The sequence below is a fragment of the Biomphalaria glabrata genome, chromosome 4 (assembly GCF_947242115.1).
Source record: "Biomphalaria glabrata chromosome 4, xgBioGlab47.1, whole genome shotgun sequence".
Classification (NCBI taxonomy): domain Eukaryota; kingdom Metazoa; phylum Mollusca; class Gastropoda; family Planorbidae; genus Biomphalaria; species Biomphalaria glabrata.
Window position 1 is genome coordinate 21,177,651 of NC_074714.1, and position 13,722 is coordinate 21,191,372.

General features: G+C 39.3%; 1 protein-coding gene across 4 annotated transcripts in view; it reads right to left on the reverse strand.

Moving 5' to 3' along the window:
• The window catches only part of LOC106063071 (5-aminolevulinate synthase-like), a 44,256-nt gene that overhangs the window by 24,825 nt on the left and 5,709 nt on the right, over positions 1 to 13,722 (reverse strand). For 2 of the 4 annotated variants that reach the window (XM_056027766.1, XM_056027767.1), the window contains exon 2: positions 2,084 to 2,193. The gene's annotated coding sequence lies outside the window, so the exon portion shown is untranslated. Of the gene's footprint in view, positions 1 to 2,083; positions 2,194 to 7,578; positions 7,598 to 10,202; positions 10,362 to 13,722 lie in introns of those variants that run through there. The other 2 variants (XM_056027765.1, XM_056027768.1) reach the window with 2 other exon arrangements.

Here is a 13,722-nt window from a genome sequence, read left to right on the forward strand (position 1 = left end):
AGTCTAGAATCTAAGTATTAAACTGCTATAATGGAAGTGGCCGAAGTAATCATTTCAGAAAAGAAATACACAAAACTTGACAAATCTGATAACTGACAGGTGAGCTCGAGAGGTGTGGCTGACACAAAAGCGATTTATTTTGGGGGTCAGAACTGACATTAGCTAAATCCCCGACCTGTACGTTTACTAATAATGAAAGTTTTTCTTGTGGAAGTGTGATTAGGGTGTGGGGTCACACCACGAACTGAGCACCCGATGGTGACGTCAACCTAAAAGATTACGCTGAATACGACTCAATCCCATCCAGTAGAGTGTGCTGATAAAATGACATACGAGACGAAGCCAGCAGGACAAAGACACAGTGACATTTTATTGCATTCTTAACATTTAATTCCCAAATTAGAATCACGTGCCTTCACACACATACACCAATGCTTTTACCTGGGGACATTTAATATGAGTTAAATGCAACATGACAAGACAGACTTAAAGGACATTCAACTCTGGATTTAAGTCTGCTCATTTAATGTCAAGTTTTCATGGGTGTGTGTAGTTGAAAGCGTGTCTACAACGAGACGCTCATGATCTCAAAGACACATTAACATCCTTCAGGCGAAACAGACTTTTTCAAGGCGAGTTCATGTTAGTTTACTATGACCAGACTGTGTGTCAATCCTTCAAATTTGAGATGCTGATGCAGTAGTAACATACAGACAAAAAAAGAAACACAAACTTCATACATATTTAAAATATAGAAATAAAACCGTGCAGGAATAAATGCAACTATTGGCTGTGTCATTCGTTAAGTGTGTGTGTATACAAGAAGAACTACATTCGAAGTGAAACAGAAGGAAAGTTTGGGAAGTAGCATAAACAATCAAGTGAACAGTCAGCAACTTCAAGTGTCTGACAAAGTGCTCCAATTCAAATGAGATCTTTTGGCTGTGAAATTAGTTGAAACATAATACCTCAAGAAGGGACCTATCAGATCCATGAGAATTAGGGGATGAACAGATCGTTAGATTAATGTTTATTTATAGAACATCACATAACTGGTAGAGACGTGGGACATCTCTTATAAATTATTTCGTTCAAACTGAAGAGTAGTATTTTACAATGCACAAATATCCCTTGAACTCGCTCAGATTTAAAAAAAAATTGATTTAAAAAATCGGACGCCAACATCCAAGAAAGATACACAGCGTTGTAAAGTGGTCAAATCTATGAAGAGCCTTTTTTAAGGGGTGAGGGGACGATTCATCTTTAGGCCTCAGCTCTATATTAGAACGTGTTTTAAATTTTAGTTTCATTCTATCACCACTACAAATAATTTCAGTGTTGTATTAGGGTTATAATTTTAGAACAAAAAAGTGTTCGTAAGTTCCAATTGTGTCCGACTGGATCTCATCCGAACTTTTCGACCTCAGTCTTCTAGTATAATTCGACCTCAGTCTTTTAGTATAATTCGACCCCAGTCTTTTAGTATAATTCGACCCCAGTCTTTTAGTATAACTCGACCCCAGTCTTCTAGTATAACTCGACCCCAGTCCTCTAGTATAATTCGACCCCAATCTTCTAGTATATTTCGACCCCAGTCTTCTAGTATAATTCGACCCCAGTCTTCTAGTATAATTTGACCCCAGTCTTCTAGTATAATTTGACCCCAGTCTTCTAGTATAATTTGACCCAGTCTTCTAGTATAACTCGAACCCATTCTTCTAGTATAATTCGACCCCAATCTTCTAGTATATTTCGACCCCAGTATTCTAGTATAATTCGACCCCAGTCTTTTAGTATAATTCGACCCCAGTCTTTTAGTATAACTCGACCCCAGTCTTCTAGTATAACTCGAACCCAGTCTTCTAGTATAATTCGACCCCAGTATTCTAGTATAATTCGACCCCAGTCTTCTAGTATAATTCGACCCCAGTCTTCTAGTATAATTTGACCCAGTCTTCTAGTATAACTCGAACCCAGTCTTCTAGTATAATTCGACCCCAATCTTCTAGTATATTTCGACCCCAGTCTTCTAGTATAATTACATGTAATCTTAAAAAAAAAAACAATGCCACTAAAGTCTTACCAGAGATGCTGCTGTCAAGAATGAATACAGAACACGCACACACCAAAAAGCCGAGGTTCTCTCTCTGTGTCTCTGTGGTGCTCTACACTGAAAGCGACGCACGAATCGTTCTGAGGAAAGAAACCAAAAACCATTAAAACGTACTCTTAGGTCTTAGATCTAATCGTTTTGTAAGTTAGTTGTATGGTAAGATAATAGGAAACAAGCGGGGCCTGATGATCGAGTGATATAGGGAGGAGTTTTCAATTGCTGGTACTGCATCAACTCAAGACGGTTGGTCTTAGTGCTAACCACATGATGCCCAAGTAGCACTGAAAATGACAGCCCTAAATTTAACAAGAAGCTCTAAAATGGAACTTCAAAAACAAATAAAAAACAAACATTTTTAAAGCATCAAATGAGAAAATCAATACTCTTTGAATCACTAATGATCACCAGAATTTACGCGTCTAAGATATACTTAAGAAAGCTATAAAATACTTTAACGATATAACAAAAATAGAACAAGACCAGGATGACAAATGACTTTGATGAACACGCAGAATTGAGTCAATAACGTAGACAGGTGTCTGATCTTCCTTATCGAATACATCCGTGTTTTAAATTTTAACACTTTTTTTTTAAATTGTGAAGTCTGTAGGCGCCCATCTGTTAGTGAATATAGTTTCAACTCAAGGAATATGGAGTGCTATCATATTTTAATGTAGTGAAGTTAGTAAATAGAATGCTTTCACCCTAAACTTAACAGCAGTCTTGATACAAATCATACCAACAGTAGAGCCACAGTGTTACCCTTCTAACTCTTTTTATCTTAAAAAGCGAGTCAGAAGTGAAAACAGACAATCGAAATCGCTTATTGGATTCAGCTCTGTTTTTTCTAGATAAGGATGAGATTTGTGACTTTAGAGATGTCCTTAAGAATATAGCCGGTTACAAAATAATCCCTTCTGAAATTCTTTTTGCTTTAACTTTACTATCTAGTGATAGCAGTTGAACAAATTAGGCTCAAGGTCGAGTAAAACAACAACAATGTTTTCAACGAGTTGATCTGAATGACGTGTACAATCAAATTAACACTAATACATAGATGCAGAGACTCTAATGTTAACGCCCCTACAAAAAAACAAAATAACCTTAATAACCTGGGCTCCTAAAAAAAAAAGTGACAGAGTCATAGATATAATTATTGAAGCATCTCGTTATGTTCAAGTCTTAAGACCAAGCAAAGTGGCACGACCAACTGGTGTAACGTATACACCATCCTCTTCCCCTGTAGACCCACAGCCAAACTGACACCATCCTCCTCCCCTGTAGACCCACAGCCAAACTGACACCATCCTCCTCCCCTGCAGACCCACAGCCAAAGTGACACCATCCTCTTCCCCTGTAGACCCACAGCCAAACTGACACCATCCTCCTCCCCTGTAGACCCACAGCCAAACTGACACCATCCTCCTCCCCTTTAGACCCACAACCAAAGTGACACCATCCTCTTCCCCTGTAGACCCACACCCAAACTGACACCATCTTCCTCCCCTGTAGACCCACAGCCAAAGTGATACCATCCTCCTCCCCTGTAGACCCACAGCCAAACTGACACCATCCTCCTCCCCTGCAGACCCACAGCCAAAGTAACACCATCCTCCTCCCCTGTAGACCCACAGCCAAAGTGACACCATCCTCCTCCCCTGCAGACCCACACCCAAACTGACACCATCCTCTTCCCCTGTAGACCCACAGCCAAACTGACACCATCCTCCTCCCCTGCAGACCCACAGCCAAAGTGACACCATCCTCTTCCCCTGTAGACCCACAGCCAAAGTGACACCATCCTCCTCCCCTGTAGACCCACAGCCAAACTGACACCTTCCTCCTCCCCTGTAGACCCACAGCCAAACTGACACCATCCTCTTCCCCTGTAGACCCACACCCAAACTGACACCATCATCTTCCCCTGTAGACCCACACCCAAACTGACACCATCCTCTTCCCCTGTAGACCCACACCCAAACTGACACCATCCTCTTCCCCTGTAGACCCACACCCAAACTGACACCATCCTCTTCCCCTGTAGACCCTCACCCAAAGTGACACCATCCTCCTCCCCTGTAAACCCACAGCCAAAGTGACACCATCCTCCTCCCCTGTAGACCCACAGCCAAAGTGACACCATCCTCTTCCCCTGTAGACCCACAGCCAAAGTGACACCATCCTCCTCCCCTGTAGACCCACACCCAAACTGACACCATCCTCTTCCCCTGTAGACCCACAGCCAAACTGACACCATCCTCTTCCCCTGTAGACCCACAGCCAATCTGACACCATCCTCCTCCCCTGTAGACCCACACCCAAACTGACACCATCCTCTTCCCCTGTAGACCCACACCCAAACTGACACCATCCTCTTCCCCTGTAGACCCACACCCAAACTGACACCATCCTCTTCCCCTGTAGACCCACACCCAAACTGACACCATCCTCTTCCCCTGTAGACCCACAGCCAAAGTGACACCATCCTCTTCCCCTGTAGACCCACACCCAAACTGACACCATCCTCTTCCCCTGTAGACCCACAACCAAATTGACACCATCCTCTTCCCCTGTAGACCCACACCCAAAATGACACCATCCTCTTCCCCTGTAGACTCACAGCCAAAGTGACACCATCCTCCTCCCCTGTAGACCCACAGCCAAACTGACACCATCCTCTTCCCCTGTAGACCCACACCCAAACTGACACCATCCTCTTCCCCTGTAGACCCACACCCAAAGTGACACCATCTTCCTCCCCTGTAGACCCACAGCCAAACTGACACCATCCTCCTCCCCTGTAGACCCACACCCAAAGTGACACCATCCTCTTCCCCTGTAGACCCACAGCCAAAGTGACACCATCCTCCTCCCCTGTAGACCCACAGCCAAAGTGACACCATCCTCCTCCCCTGTAGACCCACAGCCAAAGTGACACCATCCTCTTCCCCTGTAGACCCACAGCCAAAGTGACACCATCCTCCTCCCCGTAGACCCACAGCCAAACTGACACCATCCTCCTCCCCTGTAGACCCACACCCAAACTGACACCATCCTCTTCCCCAGTAGACCCACAGCCAAACTGACACCACTTCCTCTATAGAAGATGATGGAAAAAAATCAATAACGTTTTTTTATTTCATTCGTCTACAATGTATTTGCTACGTCTGCTAGTAAGATCAAAGAAACAGAACAAGATTTACAATCACGTGACCAGTTCCATTAACTTATTTAGACCAGCACTTAACGGACATGACTCAGTGATGGACTTGATGGTTTAAAACACCAAACTCTGGGTTGACGGAACACAGACCGGAGACGATCAGGAAGTGTGCTTGACCTACAGAAAGTACCTATTGAAACTCTCTCAGTTGAACCATTGACTCAACAGGACTGCCAACTCTTCTTCGCGGCATGCATCTCATTTCCTTGTGGTGATGTGCTATACCACTAGCGTAGATCTAGACATATGTCTTTATTACTTCCGATTAGTTTGACTAAGGAGCGGACAATGATCAGAAATCGTATACATATATCCAAAATGCCGCAGAACTGGAAAAAAAATGTCAATGACGAATTTAATTATTTCTCAAAATATATTTTAAAAAACTGTCAATACAAATGTTCTGTAATCCAGTCTTGTTTCCACAAGAAGTACATATCCCACTCCTGTGTAAATTAAGCTTTGTACGGCCTAACAATGAGAATGATAACAATTGAAGGGCCTAGATAAAGAAGATGGTCAAGTCACGATTCGGTCAATTTGAGAAAAATGGCAAAAGCACTATTTTTGTGTGCCTCTTGATATTTGGTTCTTGTGGGCTTTGGACTAAAATTGAGTGTTTCCAGTCTTAAGTGACAATTTTCTACTTTTCTGTCAATCTAAGAAGGAGATCAATTCCATTGGACTTTATTTAAAGAGATTGGACTTGACCCCCTTGTATTGAAAGAGATTGGACTTGACCCCCTTCTTGTATTGAAAGAGATTGAACTTGACCCCCGTCTAGTATAGAAAGAGATTGGACTTGACCCCCATCTTGTATTGAAAGAGATTGGATTTGACCACTGTCTTGTATTCAAAGACATTGGACTTGACCCCTTGTTGTATTCAAAGAGATTGGTCTTGACCCCCTTGTTGTATTGAAAGAGATGAATAAAACAAATATGTTCATGATTGTGCTATACATGAGTCTATTCTGAACTACACTATTGTAACATGCTATGGTATGAGGCTAAAAACAATGCAGAAGTTTGACAGGTAAATTGACGGGTAACTTGTATTCCTTTTGTTAACATTACTCAATGCAACATGGTGTGGTCATGTCCATGCAGTTTCATGCATCAAGTATCTATGTACACATATCTACACTTAACACTAGGGAAGTCTTGTCGGAAGGTGCATAGAACATCCGAATAAATCTGTAACTCAATTTTCCTTAAAATTTGACTTATGGCGGGTGATATGATCCTTCTCTGACATATTTATTATTTATAAGAAATCATGTCATTCCCAAAAGTGCCTTCTTATTTTGAAGCCCCCATAAGTGCGTTTTCTTTTTAAATGACACTATGTACACTACAATTAACAAAAAGAAGTCTTGTCTGGAAAGTGCACAGAACATCATATTGACTAGATCTGTAACTAACTCAGTTTTCCTAAAAATGTGAGTTAACCAACTTCTTGCACTAGTGCCTTTCAATTTCATAGAGACTTACACAGTCTAAATTGTCAACTTATTAAACATGTTACGGAGTTGTGTAATTTTGGAGTTTCTGATAGGTATGGCGGGTGATACGATCCTTCCCCGATAGTTATTATTTATCAGAAATCATTATTTGCCTCCTTATTTTGAATCTTCCTGTTCACGTGACTGCAGGTAGAGGAGTAAAGCTGGGCTGTTTATATTTCTTTGAAAAATGCTTCAAGCATGAAAAAAGGGTCAAATAAGGAAGTTATGTACTTATGTCGTGACTAAACGGCTTACACGCAAAGAAAGATACACCCCAAGAAGAGAGCCAAGAAAGGTAACTGCACGCCATTATGAGAATAAAACCTTGGCGCGGATAAAAACTTGTTTGTAAAACCCAACTGTATCTACATTTACTAGTGGTTGTCCACGACTTATAATTTCAACTGAATCTGAGTGTGGGTGTGGGAAAAATAAAGTGCACAACTTTTTAACCAGAAAGTCAGACAGTGAGTTGATATAAGAAAACAAGAAGTTAATGAGAGGCCATTAAATGTAGTCACTGCACTAAAGAAAAAAGAAAATCTTTCTAAATCAGGTTATAAATAAAGACAAGAAACAAACGCCGAGATAAAAAGTTCATATGTGAGACAAAAAATATTGTTGTTTTGATTACATCTTCACTCTCAAATCTTGTCCAATTCTCTGGCTAACAAACAAATGTCTATTCTAGATATAATAATATATAGACGACTCTCAAGAGATGTCTTCACTTACCATCAGCTAACGCATAAACAAAGTTATCAACACACAGTCTTGATATTAGTCTGAAATGTAGACTAGCCGTCAGCTGTTTACACAAACTGTAAATGAAGCTACTAAACAGCCTCACATTTGATAATTGCAAATCTTCTGACGATTTACATGTCGAGCGTTAGCAAAAATCGATCTTTTATTTTATTTGTCCCTGGCTTAATTAGCTCTCATGAGGCTTAATTAGGGTAAATAAATGAACCGCTCTCCACAAAAATGTTTTAAGATCTATTTGAATTCTCCTTACCATAGATGTTCAAGCATCAAGTAAAGAAACATATCAGCGTTATATCCAACTCTTGCGGGACGCAGTTCTAGGAACATCTCTCCTTCGTAGATAATAGGCTACAGTTTTTCTTTAGAGAATTCGACTACCAATATCGCTTTCCCCCCCCCCCCCTTTAGAAAATAGTCCCACATAAGTGTATTTTTTTTTTGACGTTTCGGCTTTTTATCGAAATATCTGAAAGGCTTTATGAAACTTTCAAACACATAAATTTTTAATCAACTGTTGAAACTTATCTTAGGATGGAGGTATATATATATATATATATATAAGAAGTTTTTCTAGTTTTCGAGTCAGTAGTGATATAGTAAAATGAGTTGACTTAGGTATCTCCATGCTGATTTAGGCTACCACAAAACTGAAAGTCTTTGAAAACTACTGAACCGTGCTTTTCGATGACTGGTCAAGAAAAAAAAAAAAAAAAAAAAAAACAATTTTAGTAAATGTGTATCTTAAATAACAATATGATTATCTTACAGCAGTTCATTCGTTAATAAGCCATCTTGATCACACGAGAAGATATTGTGATCTTTTTGAAGGGATTTTATTTAATTTATTAGCTGTGACTATTTTAGTATGTCTTAATTAAGTGCTTATGTTAGTATTATTAGTATACATTTTGTTTGTTTTAATCTAGATATTTGCAAACACCTGGCACATCCTCTTGTTGAAGACATTCGATATTCGCAGTTAAAAATCATGGGCTGCGAGCGCCTGCAAGTGTTGAGGCCTACTTTTGAAACCATGTTCTATTTATTCACCCCCACGGGTACCTTTATGTCATACGTATAAAGCGTACATTGTGCACGTATGTAAACATCCTTCACCAGACACACTGAAGAGTGAAGAGATGATTGTGTACTTGTAAAAGATAAGGAAAAAAAAGGGGGTTTGGACAGTGGCGGAGCTAAAGTGGCGGAAAGGGGGGGGGGGGTCTGAATTTAAAAATCCCACAGTTCAATAACACAAAGCTGAGGGTTAATGCGAACAGGGGGGGGGGGGCATGGTAGATGAGTGACTTGGCTTCTAAACCGAGGGACCGAGTGGGGTTTGAATCCCGATAAAAACTGGAATTTTGAATTTCGGTATTCTTAGGCTGTCCATGAGTCCACCTAGCTTATTGGGTAAAAGTAAAGGCGGTTGGTCGTTGTGCTGGTCGCATCAAACCTTCGTGGGCCACAGAAACAGATGCCCTTTACATCATCTGCCCCATAGATCGCAAGGTCTAAATTTATTTCATGGGAACAAGAATATTTTCAAAGAGTCTCAAGCTGACACACACAACACACAAACAGAAACAAAGAAAACAAATTACAAACTTTTTCAGAAAAGCTGTGAAAAAATAAACGCTGGTGCTCAACATCTGGCTACCGTATCAACTATCATTCTTCAAAGGGTAACGTACAATAACTATATTTACACATTATGGTAATTCTCATTAGCTGGTTAATTATCAGGTAACGTTGCCAACAACTTAATAGCTTCAATCATACAGGTTTAGACATACAGGTTTCTTAAACACCAATTTAAAACAACCAAAAAAAAAAGTAATTTTCCAAACCACACACACAAAAAAGTGTTTGCTACTATAAGAAATAAATTGACCGATATCAATGATAGAACGTTATTGACAGATTGGCGTAACATGATCTACGCTTGTCTATAGCCAACAACTAGACCCTTACTCTGAGATCAGGTAAGTTGCGTCGTACAGGGAAAACGTGCACCTCTGCAGCCAAGCTCCTCAAATCCTCTGCCTACGTAGGAGGACTTTTCAACGCTGGCTAGATATTATAAAAGCTGTGTCTAGTCTGACCATTGTCTTTAAACAAACCACTCACACAGTGAACAAAATGTATGCTATATTTAATGTGACCTAGGTGTAAGTACTTGCGGATACTGAAGAAACCCAGACCACTTCCTGACCAACAAAAAAAAAAGTAAACAAAAAAAAAAAAAAACTCCAAATAAGGATCGGGCTGAGTGAATAAACGCACGTATTTCTAATAACAATATTGATTAGTATACACTTTTATAATACAAAATAAATGATTGTAATATAGATTACCCTTATATAATACAAAGTATATATGCTTGCAATATAGATCTATGTATGTCAACAAAGGAACTATTTGTTTTAAAATCTCATTATTGACTAATGAGAACAAGCTCGGTGTGTTATAATGAGTGGACAGAACCAACTTAATTAAGAAGTAGAGAAAGACTAAGAAAACACTCTGTTATAATGAGTGGACAGAACCAACTTAATTAAGAAGTAGAGAAAGACTAAGAAAACACTCACCGAAAGAAAAAATGGAGTCTTCGAAAACACAATCAATCAGCTCGTTGCGTGTATTGAGCCATACATAAGCCAGGGAACAAACAGGGCGTCATTGAACTCGCTCTACCCGCTGAGAATCTGTGAGAACTAAGTCGCTGGCTGCCTATAAGTACTGCCGAGTTGGTCACGGTGGTCCTCACAGGGTGGTCAGTGGGATAAGCAGGTGTAACACGCGGACTGGTTATACGAACAGAACTGAATTGTGAGAGCCCTACCTGCACAAACCAATACTGGAATCACCGTATACGGTGAAGTAATCATTCACTAATGGTATATAACAAGATTCAAAGCCTAAAGTCATTGTGTTCGGTTGTGATACAGAGAATGAATCATTTTGAAATCAGTTCAAATGATAAAATATTAAGATTGTAAAGTATCTTAAGTTAACGAAATAGCAATTAATATTTGACAATTTAAAATATTAGAGCAAACACAACTGATACAAACTGTTTAAACTAGAGAATGAGTTTGTTGTTTGTTTAAAAAAACAAACAAGTGCCAGTGTTAGTTTTTTCTTGTGACTGAAGGCGGCAAGATTCACTAATCTGTTAGTTCGATTTAATATTAATTCTTTGTTAACTTTGGTATATCCATTCTAGCTCTCTGCGTGCTATGAGTACTAGAGAACCCCTGATCTAAGGCCGGCACTATGAACACTAGAGAACCCCTGATCTAAGGCCCAGTTCTCCACCCACCCTTCCCGTCGTCTATTTGCCCTCCCAATACTTTGACAAACTCAAACACGGAGCTAGAAACAAGACTGGAAAAAAAAAAAAACATAACATAAAAATAAGGGCCATGACCCGATGTCCCATCAAGTCGGTCGCTGGGGCGGCGGCGACTAACCAGCTAGCCCCACCACGACTCACAAAGTTTATATCGCGGCCAGTTCACAAGTACATCACTCAAGTATTTTTATTTTGGGTCCCCATGCAGATTGTCATTTCTATATTTAACTAATGGAATACAACTGGAACCTATCTAAAGGCAGCACTAGCATACACCCATTCTTTAGAGAAGAAAATGTGGCAAAATAAACTGAAGCACTGAAAAAGAACCACGGACCTAGGGCTCACCAACACTGCACATCAACATAAAGGACTAGCATAACTTTGTACAAGTTGGCTTTGATGTAGAATTTGACTTGTATTAAAAGCAAACGGCACAAAGTCAATGAAACTATTGCTCTTCGTCACGTTGCTTGAATGTGACGTCTAAATTAAAACCGAGGAACTAGTCAAACTCTGCTGTATGGACGAGTTCACAAAGTTTCGTAGACATGTTTTCGTTGTACTGTGTGTGGGTTTTATCGAACTGCCAGACACGAGCATTATAAGAATGAAATAGTTCAAGTCTATCTTTCAGTTCATGTCTTTATTGGAATCTTTTATTTTTTTAAATTTTAGTATGAGTTATCTCTCTTTTTTTTTAATTTTCTATTCTGTATAACGAGAATAATTAATATTCAAATTTTATTGAACCATTTTATGTCAATTTCTAAAACATAACGTACACCGCACTTTTCAGCTTATTTAACAGACAATCAAAAAAGTAAAACGTCTGTCTGCATCCGAGATGTAAAGGTTAAAGGTTGTGGAAACAAAAATAGATGACATGAACTGTGGGAGTTTCGAAGATATTATATCTAACAGAGTCCCATACTTTGAGATCAGCATTGGAACAACAACAGTCTTATGTCGAGTCAATAAAAATTATTATGTTTCTGAAGGAAAAATCGTAAAAGTTTATAATTATTTAAAAAACAAATTGAAGTAAATCTTCATGAATTGTGTGTGTGTGGGGGGGGGGATGTGAGTATGTGTGAAAAAAATATGTCCTCTTAGTTACAAAATCCAGGCCAAGATTGTTAGCGAACTAAGAACATTCGGTCTAGATAATGTAGCTACACGCAATAATAATCATTTCAATTTAAAAACAAAATAACTATCGATCAAGAAACTATAACTTGCCAAAAGAATATTGAACAATGAAACGTACTTCATAATGAAACTATTTCTTTGAAAACCCATTAGCAAGAGCTCAGTTGACACAATGGAACATACTTCTGGCATTTTTGTTATAACATTTGTTTTCAAAGCTACTGGAAATGCTCCTTTAAGAAACACTTGAACAAGCCTGAAAGAAGAAAGCCCCTGGTGCAGAAGAAAGCTGACTCCATTTTGTATGTAAAGAGCATAATTTATTGTAAGACGTCTATTTTTGGAAACGTCATTGTTATCATTAATTGTATTAAAATCCTAGAAATTCAAATTGATAGTTAGTTATTAGAGTGTGTAATGTTCCGGTAACTCTGCTGGATGTAGTGCAGAATGTTAAAAAAAGGTCCAAAGTCCAAACAGTGGAGGTCTTCATAAATTTCAAGTGAGTTATGGCATCATTTCTTTCTACACTAAACATCCGCTATATGGACGACGAGTAGAGTCCTAAACTACATCCGGTTGAGGGCTGTACCGGAAAACAAAAATTAGCGATGCCTGGCATGGCGAAGAACATAAAAGTCATACAAAAAAAAAAACAAAAAAAAAAACGGGAATACATGTAGATAATTTTATACATTTTGAGGGGCGATGTGTAGCTAAAGGTCATTTAAAAGGAGCATAAGAGCATTACAGCAATTATGTCTCTAACAATAAATAACAAATAACCTGACGTATTCAAAAACGATTCTTTTTTTCTTTGCATCGGGATGAAGATCTATGGAAGATACTTTATTTTTCATGTCGTATCAATCTGACTCAGATTGTGTTGAAATGTGAAATTAATCGACTGAACTCTGTCTCAGTTAAAATGCTTTGCTTTTGTCAATCTTAAGTCTCCAGAAAGTAGTTTGACAAATCTATCATCACAAGATGGCGGCGGACCAATGTAGCATCCGTTGTTTTCTTCACATTACTCAATATGATTCAAGTTACGCCAATTTTCAAGTTATACAATGTGAAGTTAAGAAAACAAGTTAAAAACATTTTCAATTGGGGAATCATGGCGGATTAGGGGGTTGGTAACAGCCAATGACCTAGACGTTTAAGATCTACAGTGTTACTGCAATGGGTGCAGCGAGCTGGAAGACTAGCAGCCTCACCAGAAAAACACGAGCTAGAATAACTGTAACTCACAGGACAGGGGTGTCCACTCAGCATTGCCATGACCTGACGACCAAGGCCGGGTCAATCTATTTTTAGACAACTGTCATCACGTACAAGAGCAAGCCTCTAACAACAGTGCAGCTCATCTTTCTACTTTATGTAACCATGCCGCACGAGCTGATGGCGTGGCGTTGTCAGTGCCCTGCTGACCTCGTCACATTAACAAAAAACCAAAAGAAGTTGGTCTAGAAGTAGGTCTCTACGTCTCTAGAAACAAACAGAAACTTGAGAAAGTGGCCAGATCAAAGTTTGACGAGCCACGACTGATGACTCTGGGTCTTATCTTTGCAAGCTTAGCGCTGTAAAGAAACATGCTA